The sequence below is a fragment of the Sciurus vulgaris genome (genome assembly GCF_902686455.1).
Source record: "Sciurus vulgaris genome assembly, chromosome: 4".
Taxonomy (NCBI): Eukaryota; Metazoa; Chordata; class Mammalia; order Rodentia; family Sciuridae; genus Sciurus; species Sciurus vulgaris.
This window is the reverse complement of record NC_136464.1, coordinates 1,207,103-1,213,102: the sequence shown is the minus strand read 5'-3', so window position 1 is coordinate 1,213,102 and position 6,000 is coordinate 1,207,103.

Here is a 6,000-nt window from a genome sequence, read left to right as displayed (position 1 = left end):
ACAGCTCCCAGAGACAACTCCGCCTCCCCTGGGTGTGCTGGCCGCAAGGTCGGGAGGTGGGTGGCTGTGTGGCGGCACTGCCCTGGCCTGCACACCCAGGTGCCTCTGTTTCTGCAGGTTTTGGGTGAAAGGCAGGGGCAAGCTCAGCAGCCCTTGCTACTATTTCCGAAAGTGTCAGTCCTGGAGTGCTTTTCCTAAAGAAGAAAAGGGCGGACTGGGTGCACTGTCTCTGAAGCATTGCTGCACTTAAGGCTCCACAGTCCTGTCTGAAGCCCTCCTACCTGATGGAATTTAGAATTCAGATTCTGTCCCAGGGACAAAAGCTTACACATCCCACAAATGACACTCTAAGCAGCAGCAGGGCACCCTTACTGCGGTGGCCGGTGCCTCGCCACCAAGCAGGCACACACCACTGCTCTTCCTTATTTCCAGTTATGCCAACAGATGAATTTAAAAACAACTTTCCGTGTTTAGAGGATTTTGGTTTGTTTGTTATTTCCACAATCTCAGAGTGCTGGGGATTCAAACCCAGGCCTCCCACACGAGAGGCAGGCACTCTACGAGATGGGCTCTTCGGTCTGCATGCTTCTGTTTCTTTTTCCTATTTTGTTGTCCAAACAGGGGCCTTTAGGGCCGGTTGAGCACAGAAGTGAGGGTGTGTCCTTGCCTGGTTCCAGCCTTCGGGGCAAGCACACCACCTCACCAATACAGCGTCAGCCCCTGTCTGCGGAGACCATCTTACCAGACCTAGGAAGGTTCCTCATTTTTTTTCATTTGTGGTGAGTTTTTAATCATAAAGGAATGTTAAATTTTATCAAGTTCCTTTTTTTTTGTCTGTTGACCTGATCATATAATTTCCTTTTGATTTATTAATAGGAACTACATTAATTCATAACTGTGATTTCTATTACTAGATTAAGAAAATTAACATTAATATATTAATTGCATTAATTCCATTAATATGAGTTGCAGTTTTCAATATAATCTTGGGTCAACGTCACTTGGGAATGAGGTATTATTCCTTCTGCATATTGATTAGAGTTACAATTAGTTTGCTAAGAAATTCTGTTTCTGTCTTTATGAGTGATATTGGTTCATAAATTTCTTTTTTGATATTGTCTTTAGCTATTTTGATATTAGGGAAATCTAGCCTCATAGACTGAGTTGGGGAATGGTCCCTCTTTTTCAATTTTCTGGAAGAGTTTGTATAGAATTTTTTATTTATTAAGTGTTTGACAGAATTTAGCACTTGAGCCATTTGGGCCTGGAGCTACATGTGAAAGGAGATTGTATTTTTTTATTTTTAAATATTTTTCTTTTCTCTCTCTCTCTCTCTCTTTTTTTTTTTTTTTGTACTGGGGAGTTAATCCAGGGACACTTTACCACTGAGCTCCATCCCCAGCCTTTTCGTTTTTTATTTTGAGACAGGGTCTTGCTAAGTTGCTGAGGCTGGCCTTGAACTTGTGATCCTCCTGCCTCAGACTTTGAAGTTGCTGGGATTACCTAGCATGTGCCACTGCACTTGTCTGTGTGAGAAGATTTTAAATCATGGATTTGAAATTTTAATGGAGTGCTATTCAGATCACTTTTTCTTGGATGATCTTTGGTAGTTTGTTTTTCAAGGAAATTGCTCATTTCATCTAAATTGTTGGTTTTATTGGTATAAAGTTATTCACAGTGTTCTCTTATCCCTTAAACATGTAGGGTCTATAGTGTTACCTTTCCCTTGTTGTACCTGGGTCATGTAGTTCTCTCTCTCTCCCTCCTCCCTCCTCTCTCTCCCTCTCTGATCATTCTAGATGTTGGTTACTAATTTTATCGATTATTTAAAAGAACCAATCTTCAGATTTTATGTAGTTTCTGCTCGCTTTCTATTTCACTGATTTAATGTTTGTTATTTCCTGTTTGGCTTCAGATTTGAGTTGCGTTCTTCTTTTAGTTTTTCAACTTAGAACTATGTCATTTGTTTTCCAAAATAAGCATTTAAAGCTATATATTTCCCTCTAAGTACTACCGTATCTACATCTCACACATTTTGAATTTTCATGCTGTGTGGGTGAGAGGCTAGATAGTGGCCCAGGGGCTGGCACATGCTAGTAAATGCTATACCAATGAACTACACCCCAACCCTTTCATGTCTTTTATTTAAACTCTTTTTAACATATTATTTGACTCTAACCTAAGGAAAAAAATTCCTGAAAACTGAAAATGCTTCATGTATGAAGATGTTTACCACAGCATTTTAAAATCATGCAATATTGGAAACAATCTAAACTTAAAAAATCACCCGTCAGAGACACTGTGATTCACCTATCAGGTGGTACTGCACAGGCACCGGAAACATCTAGGAAGAGTCTAGTTGCATCAGGAAACACTTTCACTATAGCCTTGGGTGTGCAAGGAGCCACGCTGTGTGTCCAGCAGGATCCCAGGGCTCATTGTAGGACCAGCAGAACCGAGAGGCACTGTCAAAGCTGCCACAGTGCTCAGTTTGCTGGAGTAAAATCATGAGTGAGCTCCCCTTGCCAGACTGTGTGCCGTTCCATGGTTTCTGATGTTCTTGACCTATGTGGGGACAGGAAGCTGGGTGCGCTCACATCGCTCACATCATTGGAGGCAGCGCCAATGTGTTTCTGGCCTGTCTTGACTGCAGTCTGGGCTTCCTCAGGACAGGATCCTCTGTTACTGTCTCCTCCCTGGTGTCTGGGTGGTGCAGCACAAAGAAAGCACCTGATAGACATCTGTGGGGGCTCAACCGGGTAGCACGCGTGTGCTGCGGGGGCCGGCTGGCCTAGAACTCGGCTGGGCTTGCCCTGGCTCTCTCTTTTAGAGGCTGTGTGAGGGTTGCATGTTTCTTAATCTGACAGCTTCAGTTTTTCATTCATGAAATAGAAACACATATCTCACGAGACAGTTGTGAGGATTAGAAAGGAGGATGGTAAACCCCCACACAACTGGTGCCCAGGAGATGGTAACTATTACTAAGCGGATGAACCAGGAAAGTATCCAAATAACTCAGAAGGAAAGGTCCTCCTTCTCCAGCATGGTCCCAGATCCGGTGAAAGCATGCCATTAGCTTACTGTTGGCTCAAGAGGCCAGTCCCTCCCAAAGAGGACCAGGTCCTAGATTCTCTTCACTGTGTATCCAGCCAGGCTTTCTCTCTATAGGAAATTATCTTGAGTGAGTTACTTAGCCTAAGTGTTTTGATATACAGTGGGATAAGGTTAGTGTCTCCTGCAGAAATCCTGAAGCTTGGTTATTAAATGATGGAAACACACTTTGTAGCTAAGAGTGCCATATATACCTACTCTGAAGAGTAACTTTTAAATAGGATTGTGAATGTCCATGAGGAGTTCAGGTTTGAAACCCTTCAACCTTTTGATAACTCTGAATCCATAAATAAATTGGTACTTCTTAAACTAAGTAATGATGTGATATTTAGTGGTCACTTTAATGTAAACTTTCTAAAAAGGTTACAACATATTGCTATTTAACAAAAGACTTGTGCCAAATTTCCCTTCTGGGAGCCTGAGAGCATTGGGTCCAATGGCCAGGACTCAAGATGATGGACAGCACAGCAGCAGGAGGAGAGAGCCACCTATGGCCTCCACTGCCATCTTCAGCCCTGTGCAGAACAGGTGGGCTGGGCTGCTGGCTCCTGGACCTGGGAGGCAGGGCTCGACGGCCCTTCTCATTACCTTGGCACAGGTAGCACAGGAGACTTGGAACAACATCCAGATGGCAACAGAAGGCAAAGAGCCCCTTCCTTCCCCAATCTATCTCTTAGTGTGGGGGATGTAAGCACTCAATGCCTTTCTGAAGGTTGGATCACGCTGGATCCAGCTCTGCGATGGGCCTGATATGTCAATTCACATAATAAATACTGAGCATTTCCCATGTGACAGCCACTCTCAGGCTGTTAATCATGAGGGGTGGGGAGGAAACCAACAGCTGACCAGGGAGAAGGGCAAGGTGAGGAGGGCTGTGAGATAGCCCATGGTGCGAGGGGTAAGGAGGGCATGGGGTGGGGAGTGGGCGGGTGCAGGCTGTCTTAGTCAGCTCTTATCTGCTGTGACTGGGGACGAACTGGCATAACTTAGAGGAGGAAGGGTTCATTTGAAGGCTCACGGTTTCAGAGATCTTAGTCATTGAAAGTTGGCTCTATTCCTCAGGGCTCAAGGTGAGGCTGAACATCATGGTAGGAGAGGGTGGTGGAGGGAAGAGGCTCACAACATGGTGGTCAGGAAGCAGAGGCAGACTCCACTATCCAGATACAAATATATATCCCAAAGCCATGCCCTAATTCCCACCTCCTCCAGCGACCCCACACCACTTCAATTAATCCCATCAGGGATTAATTCACTGATTGGGTTAAGATTCTTACTACCCAATCATTTCTCCTCTGAACCTTCCTGCATTGCCTCACATGTGAGCTTTTGGGGGACACCTCACCTCTAAACCATAACATTCCACCCCTGGCCCCACAACCATCTCACAATGCAAAATAAATTTAGTCCATTCCCAAGAGTCCCCATAGTCTCAGTCTCAACAGTTCTGAGATTGCTCAAAGTTCAAGTCCACAGTCTTCTCTGAGGCTCAGGCAATCTCGCCCTGTGAGCTCCTGTAAAAGTAAAAGCAATTTACAAACATCCAACATATAAAAGAATGAAGTAAACATTTCCATTTACAAAAATAGGGGCATAGAAAGAAGGGATGGGTCCAAAGCAAGGCTGAAATCTAGCTGGGCAAACAGGTCCTGTAGCTCCATGAACGGCAAATGGGGCACATGGCATGATGATGTTCTCTCCAAATGGCATGTGTCCGCCCCTGGGGCCTTACTGTTGGCTTGTCTCTGCTCCATTCCCGCAGTTTTCCTAGGATGATGACCCCACGTTACTGGCATTTCTTAACCTCGGGGGTCTCCACTGTAGCTCTTTGTCTTCCTCCTCACATCTCCATACTTTGCCTTGCCAGGGGGTGCCCATAGGGACTCTGACCCCGCTGCACTTTGCCTGGTCTCCCAGGCCTTCCTTTGAAATCTTGGTGGAAGCCTCCATGACCCCCTAACTCCAGCATCCTACTGCAGAACCAGCACCATGTGGTTCACAGCCAGGTTTGTTGCCATCTCAAGCAGTAACCAAGCCTCTAGGGACCCTGGCTGCAGCAGCCTCTGAGTGCCTGGGTGGCTGAGCATGTTGAAAAAACCTCCTAGGCCCCTTGTGCAAGAAGGGTGCCCCACTGACCTCAAGGGAATTTTCACCTTTACTCCCTTGAATTTGAGTTGAGTGTGACCTTGCCAGTTCCTGAGATGCCCTCAACCATTTTCTCATGGCCTCTAGGTATGGTCTTTAGCATTCCTTTAGTGGTGGTAATGTCCTTAACAGCTGTAGCTTCCTTAGACCCAGTTTTACACTTGCCTTTCAAACCCACGTTTTAAAAATCTTTATGTTCTGCTTTCTGCTCCTGATTATCACAAGAAATTTGGCTAAAAGCTGCCAGCAATAGCCACACCACTGCCTGAATGTTATGCTGCCTAGACATTTCTTTCATCAGATGAAGAAGTCCATCACTTCTAAAATGGGCCTCACAGAAAGTCTCAGGACATGGGTAAAATGCAGACAACTTCTCAGCCAGACCATAACACGAATGGACTCTACTCCAAATTCCAATGGAGTCCTCCTTTCTGAATGCTCTTGAGCCGCGTCTTCACTGATCACTATCCTATTGCTATTCTAGTCTTCTGAACTCCCAACAGAATTGGCCATTAATCTCTGCTTACAACAATGTAAAGCATTTCCATATTGCACAGTTATACATCTCAAAATGCCTCCCACCAATTCAAAAAAACTCAAAAAACTTTTGAACCACATGGTTAGGTTAGTCATAGCAATGACCCCACTTCTTGGTACCAATTTCTGTTTTAGTCAGCTATTTTGCTGCTGTAACTAAAAGACCAAACCAGCACAATTATAGCAGAGGAAGAGTTTATTTGAGGGCTC